A 12,389-nucleotide genomic window follows, 5' to 3' on the forward strand; every position below is an offset into this window, starting at 1 on the left:
TTTACTGAACATAACAGAATTGTTTCTTATTACCCTGCTAGTGTATTTACAGACACCTCAACTAGTATACAAAGTGAAGGTACTGAGATATATTCAGCAGTTTGCTATTTACTAGCATGGGTGGTGACAGACTGGAATTATATCCGGGGCTGGGGGTAGGGGTTGAGGATGGGGGTTGGGGAAAGGTCTGTTGGTTGTAATTTGGGATGGGGAAATTCTTTAGTTCATGCTGCCGCAGGAGGGTGAACAGAGCCCCCAGTGTTTATGCAGAGAAAAGAATGCAGGGTCCTCTTCCAGCTGTTCCATGTTAGAGCCGCCAGCCTTCAAGACTCAGCAGAGGTCTGGGCTGCCATTTGATGACAAGGTCCAGTTCAGGGCAGCAGGGCCTGGGAGACACCAAAGTGAGTGTGCTGGTGGGAGTGAGTGTGCTGCAAGAGGGAGGCTGGTCTGCTGCGCACTCCTCCTCCCTGGTGTGGTGTTCACAATGCTGGACACAGGAGGATGGGATGTTTCCATATATAGAATCATAGGCTGGCAGTGACCACTGGAAATCTTCACAGGCCTTTTCCTGACCAGACAGGACTGCACCCAAAGGATCCAGGGCTGCCTAGTATGGTGGGCCAATCCGAGGGAAAGCCCACATGGCCCCGGGGGATTCAGCCTGAACCTAACAGCCCACCCTGGGTGTTACTCACAAGGGTGGCCTTGGCAGAGCCCCCTTCCCCTTCATTTCTATCTTTGTAAATAGCTGGAGGACCAGCCTTCTCATAAGGGTGTGGAAACATAACTAGGATAACTGATGACCTACTCTCTTTACTCCCGTTCTCAATGTGACAAGGTAGCCTGGATCACCTGCTTGGTTTTGCTTTCTCAGGTTTGATGAGCAAGGTTATATAAACTTTAAGTGCAGTAATTTATGTTGCATGCTTGACCTCAGTGCTTGTAGGGACTGTTTAAAACAATGATATTAACCTTTAGGTTACTCACACGTTAGAGCAACCATTTTTCCCTTTAAGTAAAAGAGAAGACTTTTCCCAGTATAGCAGTCATCAGTTTAGTAAGTGAAGTCAATAGATGTGTGAAATTAAAAAGAAGTTTCTTAGCCTAAGTATCTAATAATTTAATAAACTGGGAAAAAATTGAACTTCTGTCAGTTAAAAAAAATCATTTGGTAATTTTTCCCCTAAATTTTTTTTAACCATATTTACTTGTGTAAGCTCCCTCCTGTTCATGATGCTAAATGCTGTAAATATATGAAACTGTAACTATTATGTAACATAGGGACCATTTTCCAGCTTCTGGATTAATCTTTCAACCTGAATATTTTGCTTCCTTGGAAACTTTGCATTTGTTTTGTTGTTTGGCAAGTACAGAAATTCATTAGTGAGGTCATGTGATAGTTTGGTTTACATCTGCATTAGGAAGGGGATCATAAAGAGCAATAAGATTTGTCACAGAATGCCTGAGTCTGGAGCACAGCTCTCTTAAGTATCTGGAACCTAGCCAAGAACCAGGAAAGGGGCAAATATGCCTACTCAGCAACCGAAATAGATGGCATAAAGTCTGGGAGAATACTTCAGACCCTCTTTCGGAACTTCCTTTTATTTTAAATAACGGTCCTAACTTTTTTTTCTTATCTGACAAATGATCCATGACAAATATATGGGTAGTACAATTTAGAATGGGGTGAGGAGTTGCTGTAACCAACAGTGAAAACTGACCCCTGACAGTTTGACCAGTAGGAAATAGAAAAATTGTAACTTTAAATATAAGAATTGGGAGCAAAAGCCCTGAAGGTTTGGGAATATTAGGTTAGGGAATCTCAACTGGTCTTTCAGACATTACTTTGTAATTAGCTAAGTCCATAATTGCTATTTACCATTAATGAGAGTGAAGGACCAAAAAAGTGACCAAAAAAGATACATTTTTAAATATGTTCTTTCGGAAGGAAGGGAAATCTGCCATAAACATTGGAAATATTAACACTCAAGGTAATTAACCTCCGAAACTCTTTTGGAGCTTTACATAAAGCTATTACCCATTCAGAAAACTAGGCTGTTAGAATGACTCATTCATTGGCTGGCTGATTTTTCCTATACCAAAATCCTCATATATCACTTACCTTATTTTGTAATCATGTGTTAAACAAACACACGTATTTCTTCTGGTGTTGAGAGATTTTAAAACTTGATAAATGAGAATGAAATTCATATCTGGGGCTTGATCTCAGTATAACAAAATTAGTGTACACTTGACTTTGTTTTCTCCAGGACTAACTTTAAATAGGGAGATAATCCTTCACATTAAACATGGTTTATTTGAAATCTGTGGAATGTATTTTGATACTAACTTTCTGTTCTTTTAAATTTAGCGTTTATTGAGATTCTAGAGGTTCACTGGTTCATCCTTTGCCTCAGGTTCATAGTCATCAGAGATCCAAAGACATCCTTTAGTTAGTCCTTATGGATGTGTGTTTCACTCTGTATTTAGTCAGTGGTTACTGGTCATGATCAGCTCTCTGAGATAAGAGGTTGTTTCTAGAACCCTCATAACCTCAGAGACGTGTCCTTCAGCCACCAGCCCAGGTTACAGGTTAGCATTGTGATTGCTGAACAGTCTCAGTATATAGATGACTGTTTCTGATGCTAAAATGTCATCTGATACCTAAAAATGGAACCTGTTGACTTTACTTGCAGTTCTTCAAAGAAAAATAGATTCTATGGCACTGGTGTATGACTTTTGTCATTTGAACTTGAAATACATTTTCCAGTGGAAATAGTGTAATAAATGGAGATTCACAAGTGAATCCACAGACTTACTAACAAAGCAGTTCATATTTTGTGGAGAAATTGCATGTTTATAAATAAATGGCAAAAGGACTGTTACTGTATTTATAAATAAATACAAGAGAAAAGACTACCTGAAATGGTAATGTTGGAGATAAAACTAATTGTGGAGAATGAAAAGGACTTGTGGGTGTATTTATTCTCTTTAGAGGATAAAGATGTTAATTCTATGATTTTCTATGATTTTTGGTTTCTGTAGTAGAGGTATGCTGCATCTGAGTTGATTTTTTAAGTCAAAATTGAGTAAAAGGAAAGCAGAAGAGTATGGGCTTTCCTGATGATATTTCCTGGATAAGATCTTGTTTGTCGTTCTTTCGCTTTTTCATTCAACAAACATTTACTGACTGCCTACTACTTTCCTGGCCTTGTGTCATGCAGTGGAAATGCAAAGGTAACTTGCTATATTCCAGTGCCTGGTCCATGGATACCCAGTGTTAAGTAAATGACTAATACCGTATCACAGGTGCAGAGGCATAGCAATAAAAAGGGTGGTGGGGTGGGGATTCTGGAAACATTATGAACATACAGGTAATTGCCTGAGGGAATCAGGGAAAACCCCACTGCAGAGGATATAGCTTGAGCTGAATTTTGAAGGGTGAATAGGAGTTGGTTTAATATGTAAAGAGGATTGTAGAGAGCAGGCATGAAGCTGTTTTCCAAGCAGAAGAGATAGCATTTATAGAAATGTTGTCTTATGAAAGGGCCTGGTTGTGTGTAAGAAATAATGGGTTCTTAGTGGTTAGAAGGCTGTAGAATGCTGGGCTGTAAGAGACAGAAGTTAAAACAGAGGTGATGTTTGTGCAGGACTTTGCAAACTAAGGAATTTGACTTGATCCTGCAGAGATGATAGAGAACCCAAGAAGACTTTTAGGCACAGGTGTCCTGAGAATGAGGAAAGAGGAAGAGAGTTAAAAGATGAAAGAGGGGTTTGTGTGTGTGTGTGTGTACAGTTTTGGGAAAGCTTTCTAATGTATGCATGATTTTCTGAAAGGCGAACATGGGAGAAGTGAGGCAGATTTCCATTCTGGCTACATGGTGGTGTCATCAGCCCAAGGCAGCTTTGTTGCCCTCAGCATTGCTGTACTGGAGAGAAGGAAAGGTTGAGATAGTGAGGAAAAGAAGGTATTATCAGGTGGCCATTTATTTATATCTATAGGAGGGAATATGTCTAGAGGATTCCTAGAGTATGAATGTTGAAATCAATCAGACTAGGCTGGTCAATTAATTTCTGAGTCTTTGTTGCAATTCATTTGTTGTCATATCTGACCTTGTGGCCCCATGAACTGCAACATGGCAGACTTCCTTGTCCTTTACTGTCTCCTGGAGTTTGCTCAAATTCATGTCCGTTGAGTTGGTGATGCTAACTATCTCATCCTCTGCCACCTGCTTCTCTTTTTGCCTTCAATCTTTCCCAGCATCAGGGTCTTTTCCAGTGATTCAGTCAAAGTAGTAGAGCCAGTGAGTGGCCAAAGTAGTAGAGCTTCAGTTTCAGCATCAGTCCTTCCAATGAATTTCAGGGTTGATTTCCTTTAGGGTTGATTGGTTTGATCTCCTTGCAGTCCAAGGGACTCTCAAGAGTCTTCCGTTCAAAAGCATCAATTCTTCATTGCTCAGCCTTCTTATGGTTTCACTCTTACATTCATACATGACTACTGGAAAAACCAGAGCTTTGTATGGATTGTCTGTAGAAGGGAGCTAACAAAACTTCGTTATTGTCTGTAAGCTACTTGTTAACAATTCAGTGAGGACCTATTCTTTCCCCCGGGTTTAAATTTTCCTGTATTAATATGGAATTTATGTAAATAATGTTTTCCTAAATAAGACATCTTTTATTTAAAGGATTATCTGGAAGAGATCGGAGATGACTTGGAACCCTGAAATGATACATCTACTTCATTCCACTTCCTATATTTTAGATGGCGCTAGTGGTAAAGGACCTACCTGCCAGTGTAGGAGACGCAAGAGACGCGGGTTCAATCCCTGGGTCGGGAAGACCCCTTAGAGTAGGAAATGGCAACCCACTCCAGTATTCTTGCCTGGAGAATCCCATGGACAGAGGAGCCTGGCGGGCTATAGTCCATGGGGTCTCAAAGAGTTGAACACTACTGAAGTGACTTAGCACACAGCACTTTGTTCCACCTCCTATATTTTAGCTGTATTGTTCTATTCTGTATCATTATTGATGTTCAGTCACCAAGTCATGTCTGACTGTTTGGGACCCTATGGACTGCAGCATGCCAGGCTTCCCTGTTCTTCACTGTCTTCCACAGTTTGCTCAAACTCATGTCCATTGATTCAGTGATGCCATCCAACCATCTCATTCTTGTCGCTTGCTTCTCCTCTGGCGCTCAATCTTTCCCAGCGTCAGGTTGGGTCCTAAAAAACACAGCACTGAAATCAATTTTCTCAAATAACTTGTCAACACTTTTTCCCTTTAGTTGGTGAACTTGAAAACGAGAAATCGTTTTATGGAATGAAATGTACAGGGACTTTATATCTGAAACATGTTTTACTTTGAGTGTTGTAATTTTCTTTCAGTTGGTCTGGGATGACAGGGAGCAGGTCACACACATTTGTGATCTTGTGAATAAGTTGGATTTGGTTGTTTAGCTTGGATGCTCAAAGGCTTCAGCAGATGAGTATGTGTTATAAACAGGTCCCATCAAAGCAACTAGAAGGCAGACAAACTTAACAGCAGTCAAATTGGTTTGTTTATGTTTAAATAAACAAATGAGAGTGAAATGAGTGTCAGAAGCGCTGAGAAGTAACTGAAAACTCCCCAGTATATCATGCAGAAGCTTAATTCTAATATGAATTGACAACACTAGAGAAGAAAAAATACCTCTCTTCCTTGACCTGAGGAGAAATTTGGAGGTTTTCATCCATGAGGGAAGTGCCTTATGTAGTTCATTTGCTAGGAACAGTGTGGTGCTCAAAAAAAATCCTTTTTTTCTTTTAAACATATAATTACTTTGAGTTTTTAGCCTGTTTCTTCCTTTCCATCTTTTCTAATCATTCCTTCCAAGGCTGAGTTCATCCGAGTCATATAGATTAAGACGCAGAATCAGACGTCTCCTCTGAGCTATTTTTTGCTTCTGTGGAAGCCGCCTGAGGCAGGAATCTCCTAAGGAAAGCAGAACTTTCGGAAGAGAAGCCAAGCTTTCTCTCGAGGTTAACTAGTCAGGGTATGGGCCTTGCCCTGAAGCCTGTCCCGCAAGAGCCAACTTGGAGCACAGAGGAACCTGCTGCTTTTATGTAGGAGCATTTCACTCCTTGGGCTTCCCTGATGGCTCAGACGGTAAAGAATCTGCGTGCAATGCAGGAGACCTGAGTTTGATCCCAGGGTCGCAAAGATCCCCTGGAGAAGGGAATGGCAACCCATTCCAATAGTCTTGCCTGGAGAATTCCATAGACAAAGGAGCTGGGCGGGCTACAGTCCATGGAGTCATAAAGAGTTGGACTCAACTGAGCGACTAACACTTCACTTTCATTTCACTCCTTAGGACTCCTAGTTCTAGGGTTTTGTTGTTCTCACCAAGGTACCATCATTTTAATACAGTTTTCCTTGCCTTGGTTTACCAGGGGGATAAAGGCAATCAAATGATTCAGTGGCTTCTTTTATACTGTAGATAAAACTGTTAAATAGTACCTGGAGAAGAGTGTCTGGTAAGAAACTGTGGGACCGAGTTCCTCAGTACACATAATTCACCAAGTCTTGCAGCTGGGAGCTGTGTCCAGAGGTGAAATAGATGTGATGGTTCCCCTCAGGGATCTTACACTCGAGTTGTGGAGGTAAAACAATGTGTAATATATACAGATGATCCCTGACTTACAATGGTTTGAGTTAGACAGTTTTTTGACTTTATGACTCAAAAAGCAATGTGCATTCTATAGAACTCATTCTTGGAATTTTGAATTTTGATCTTCTTCCAGGCTAGTGATCTTTCTATGTTCCTCTCTGGTGATGCCGGGCGGTGGCCGCCCCCAGTCAGTCACACAATCACCAGAGAAAACAACCAATAGTCTTACAACCATTCTGGACCCATTCTGGTTTTCACTTTCAGTACAGTATTCAAGAAATTACATGAGATATTTTTAACATTTTACTGTAAAATTGGCTTTGTGTTGGATGATTTTGCCTAATTGTAGGCTAATGTGTTTGAGCACATTTAAGTGGGCAAAGCTATGCTAGGTGGGTTAAGTGTACTGAATGCCTTTTCAACTCCTGATGGGTGTATCAGGAGGCAGTCCCATTGTAAGCTGAGGAAGATCTGTATATATAATGACTAGACCATAAAGAGTGGCTAACTTCTGTGTTTCCAATGAGAGAACAAAACTGGACTCCAGTGAAGGGGAGGGAACAGGATGGTTGGGTCATCTAAGAAGTAACGGATGAAAGATGTAAACTTGAATTGGTTATTTGGAACAAGTAGCTTTAGAGCTTATGAGATTCTTGCCTTTTTAGTATCTTTAATGAGCGTTTCATTAAGAAAACCACACATATAGGAGGTGTCCGCTGGGCCATGTAAGGGGCAGGCTTCCTGGGCCTTTGAAGGATGAGTTGGAGTACATTAGAAAGAGGGGAGCATGGTGCCTATTGTCCATCAGGAATATCTTCTTTAATGGAAGAAGGAGCAGTCCAGACACTTCTCAGATTTCTAATATATTTAAAGGAAGAAAAGAATACATCAGCTCACCCCAAATTTTTATCCCCAGAATTGCCCATTAAAATTATGAGACTTAGTTTTCTTGGCTTCTTTCAGTAGAATACTTTAATATGTTACTTTGATTAGAACTAGCATTAAGAAGAAGCATCTTAAACACTTACAGGAAAAGATTAAATGTCTTAAACCAGTTTCCAAGATGTAATGTGCATACAGATTGCCTGGGGATCTTGTTAAACTGAAAATTCTTACTGAGGAGGTCTGTAAGCGGCCCTGAGCGCCTGCATTTCTAGTAAACTCGCAGATGATACTGCTGCCGCAGGTCTGTGGACCACACTTTGAGTAGAAAGATCATTGTCTATTAGACGGGAAAGGTAATTTAGAGGTAATTGGTTCATTGGCTTTCAAGTTTTATGGATGAGTATCACGGATTTTTGTTGGCAAATGAAAATTTATGTGAAACCTTATGGGAAGTCGATGGTTTCCACCTCCCAAACCCCATCTCCACCCCCAACACTAACTTTCCAAGGAGCAGTTTGAAATCCCTGATTTCCCCAAGCTCAGAGACAGTTGGCCTAAATTGAGTCTGAGATCGAGGGAGGCAGAGCTGGGCTCTGTTGCAGCATTTCCCGAGCTTTTTGGCCATGCCCCTGCTGGAATTTCCAGGCATTCTAATGGTCAGTGTCTCATGGAAAATGAGGCATCAGGAAAGATTCATTTCTTGCTGATGCTATGGACTGTCAAGTTGAGCTGGAAAGAGCAGGAGTGTTAATCCCAGAGACCGGATGGGAGAGATCTCTTCCTACTTCCCCAGCATACTCCTGCGAAGCGCAATCATCGGAATTTCTGAGACAGCTTATCCTGATCTGTCAGTAGAATTCAAGTGTTTGTGTGCACAGCATAAATACATATAGAATATGGACTTTCATTGTGTACATTTCTATCTGAGTTAGTATGTGCACCAAATATGTGATTTAAGTACGTGCCTAGAATGGCAATGCAAAAACCACTTTTGGATTTCTGGAGTTGTAAAGGAATAAGAGGGGACTCATCAGAAGCATCCATAAGTAACGATGTCTCTGAGAAGGAGAAATGGAGGGAAAAAGCAAAGTCTGTACCTTGTAAGGATACGTGAGGTCAGCAGTGATTTTGTGGGAGATACCAGAAGAATATCTGGAACTTAATGCGTGAATATTTGGATGAGGAAGTAGGAGGCAGCCTGGTTTTCCTAAGAATAGGAAGACTGGGTCATGGAGAACTCATGTCATTTCCCTTTTGATGGGGGAATAGGAAAGGAAGAGAGATAACATTTTTATTTACGGAGACTTCTGTATTCTGAGCAGATTACAGGAATTCTGGTAGGTATCCCGTATCTAAGTATCAGCATAGCCTTTGACAAAGCCCCTTACTTCTTGATGAGTAAAATGGAGACCTGGGGGCTGGATGAGAGGCTAATTGTGTGCACTTAGAGTGACCTCCGTATCATGTTGGCCTTACAGGAGGTCTTTGGTGCTGTGCCTTGGGGCTCACTTGTCCTTCATCCTTATTCCTGTTGACTGTGACTTAGCCTGGAGTCCCTAAGAAAGCAGAGTCCAAGACAGTGGCTGGCATGCAGGTAGTTTATTTTGGGCAGTGATCCTAGGGAAAGGCGGGGTGGGGGCTGGGGAGGAGAGAAACAGGGAAGGAGGGGAAGCTGGCACAAGCCTGTGTGATCAAGCCAGTCACTGTCGTGAGCTCTGGGGACCTTCTGAGGAGCCAGGCAGTCTGTGCCTCAGAAGGGACAGACACGGTGGGTGTTTTATCAATGGGCTCCCCTCTCCTTGGTCAAGAGCTGCCCCAAGGCACTAAGTCCTTGCACTTCCAGGTTTGTACACGTGCGAGTGCTGGCCTTTTCCACAGTGTCCCAGCTCTGGTGTCGGAGGATCCCCAAGGTGGAGAGCTGGAGAGAAGTGGTTTGACGGAGGTGGGGTGCTGTTTGGTTACAACTGCTGGAAGCTGGTGGCCACAGCAAGGACGGAGGGTGTAAACTGAGCTGAGAAGGTGTAGTTATTAAATATGTGGGTGGACCCAGAGGGGTAGCTCAGGCCTTGACAGAATCATGATCCAAAACATTAGGATATAACAAGAGGGCTATAAGACTTCTAAGTAAGATGGGCTCCTATTTCTTGAGTACCTGTTCTGTGCCAGGCACCTTGCTGAATTCTTTGCATACATTATCACGTTTATTCATCCCCGCAGCCCTTTGAGATGAGGTGGAAACTGTCATTTTTATGTTGGTCAGGGAAGAAACAGTTAGGCTTCAGAACTCCTCCATGTGCTTCTCCTCTGCAGGGACGCAGTATGTATTTCTTTAGAAAGAACGCATGGCCTCTTAGTGACCTCCAGAGTCCCTTCTAACCTTAAGATTCTATGACTTCTGTGAATCAGGAATAAAGATAAGAAAACTTATCCAAAACTGTCTAGAGCTGAGGAGAAACAGAGAGAGAGAGAAAATATGAGTAAATGAAGTAGTGAATGAGCGAGGGTGGTTTTAAAAGTCTTCTTCAAGTGATTTCCAGTATATTCCTCCTGGGCTACAGATTTGTGGTGCTTTGTTTAGAAAATACAAAGTAGAGGGATTTTCTGTTCTTTTTTAAAGTAGGCATTGAGGTGAGGCTAAGTCACTATGAAGACTAGGGTCACCATAATTAAAAAGAGATGTAATGAACCCAATTCAGTCTCATTTCTTTTGGGTCACACAATAACAGTGATAAGTTCTGAGCACGTCTGTCCTTTATTAGCAAAGTAAATCGTAAATGCAGCCTATGTCTCCAAATCTTTTTTGTTCTCTCTGTGTAGTTCTAAAAGTGACTAGAGGGGAGTTTCCTGGTAGCCTAGTGGTTAGGGTTCTAGGCTTTCACTGCTTTGGCCCCAGTTCAATCTGTGGTCAGGGAACTGAGATCCTGCAAGCCACGTGACACTGTCTAAATAAATGAATAAATAAAAAGTGACAATAGGATATTCTTTGTGTGGTAATAGAGACCTTTTATCCTCCCCCTCTTTTTTGTATCTGTCAGGCACTGTGCAGATAGCTATATACACACACGACTATCTTTAATTGTTGAATAGATGAATGATATAAAGATGGAGAACTAATGGTTGTGAAAATTAAATGCAATTTATTGTAATAATTAGGTGATGTGCTTATTATTACTGAGAGTCCAGCACATAGTAAGTGCTTAATAACTGGTTTCTTTTCTTTTTTTATTGGAGTATAACTGTTTTACAGTGTTGTGTTCATTTCTGCGGTACAGCAAAGTGAATCAGCTGTGTGTGTACATCCCCCATCCCACCCCTCTAGGTCATCACAAAGCACCGACTGAGCTCTGGCTTAATACCTGGTTTCTGAATTATTATTATTTTGTGTATACATATATATATAAAGCAAGGTAGCATAATACTTTGTAGATAATACAAAGTAGCATAATACTATCTATATAATGCAAAGTAATATAATACGTGTATCTAGTAAAAAGTAGATTTTATCTCCATTTTACAGTTGAGGAAACTTAAAATGTGCTGAGATCACCAAGGTGTTTGTGATCTAAAAGCCCTTGTTTAATGCTTGCCACTGTATGAATGTTGTGGATCTTTTCCAGTTCTTGGATAAATAAAATGTTGATGTTTAAAAGAAAAGTACTTAAGGATATTTAATGGTAGTTCTAGTAACATTTTATAAATTCAGTATTGGAAGAATTCTTTTCAGCTTGTCCATTTTAATGTTCCTCTTATTTATCACATTTTAATCCTATGTAGCTTGATATGGCTCAGCTTCTTTTTTCCTCTGGCATTTAAAAAAAATTAAGTAAAAGGCATTGATTCAAACATTTCCCTTCCTATTAGGAAGATTCATGGGACGGGAGGCTTTTACTGCCTCTGTCTGAACAGGCAGGACTTGGGGAAGGAAACAGGCTCGGCAAGCTGCAGAGAGGAAAGGATGAGGAATGTGTTATCTAATAGCTCGTGACATCCTTGACTTTGACAAACTAGCAATTGATGAGCTGGGTCAGGATCTCCTTAGGATTTGGAATTGGGCAAAGCACCAACTTGAGGGCTGTAAATTAAAACAAGCTCTCCCGTTGTTTGTAAATGGTAGACATTTTCTGAAGATTAGTTTAAGAAAACATATGTTATAATTGGTCTAAGAGTGAGTTCTACTTATTTCATTTTCTAGCAGCATAAAATTAAGGAGGTGGAAGAGACCTTATGTACTCCAGCCCCTCTGTTGAAGATTTGATAAGACTAAGGTCAGCTAAGGGTACCTGCTTGTAGGGAAGGGCTGTTGTTCCACCCAGTTGCTTCCTGACCATCTACGACCTAGACCTTGGTCTCCCGCAACTTTCCCACGACTGAGTCGGCCACCATGGACACCACATTGAGTGACTGTGCTGGGCACGGAGATGTTCTGTTTATTTGATTGTCAAAGACATTGGTTATTGGGATGGTCTCCTTCCTCAAAGTTGTTTCCAGACTCCGCTCTTTTTTGTTTCTTTACTCACCATAAAGCACAGATTTGTTTTCATTGGAGAATGATTAGCACTCATATTTTGAAATGGCAGAGAATTATAGTGTGGGAAGGTTTGGCTTTATTTTGGCATGTTTTTATCACAGTTCTGGTAATGTCCTCTTGGTTTATGCAGGATCTGACTCAGCCACTGGCGTTACCCTAAATCCCAGCAGAGAACTGGGTGTCATTTCATGACTGCCCCACTACTTGTAGGAGGGATTTCATTCACTGGCTGCTGGAGCAGTTCCTTTGCACGAAGGTGTGGTGGAGCAGCCGAGACTTGTCCTGAGAGTGTCTCCTGACCCCTCAGGGCTCACTGGCACCCGGCAGACA

At 41.3% G+C, this 12,389-nt stretch overlaps 1 protein-coding gene across 3 annotated transcripts in view; it reads left to right on the plus strand.

The window, feature by feature from the left end:
* SAMD4A (sterile alpha motif domain containing 4A) overlaps positions 1-12,389 on the plus strand; it is a 222,191-nt gene that overhangs the window by 2,815 nt on the left and 206,987 nt on the right. The gene's annotated exons all lie outside the window — the stretch shown is intronic.

The sequence above is a fragment of the Cervus canadensis genome, chromosome 6 (assembly GCF_019320065.1).
Source record: "Cervus canadensis isolate Bull #8, Minnesota chromosome 6, ASM1932006v1, whole genome shotgun sequence".
Classification (NCBI taxonomy): domain Eukaryota; kingdom Metazoa; phylum Chordata; class Mammalia; order Artiodactyla; family Cervidae; genus Cervus; species Cervus canadensis.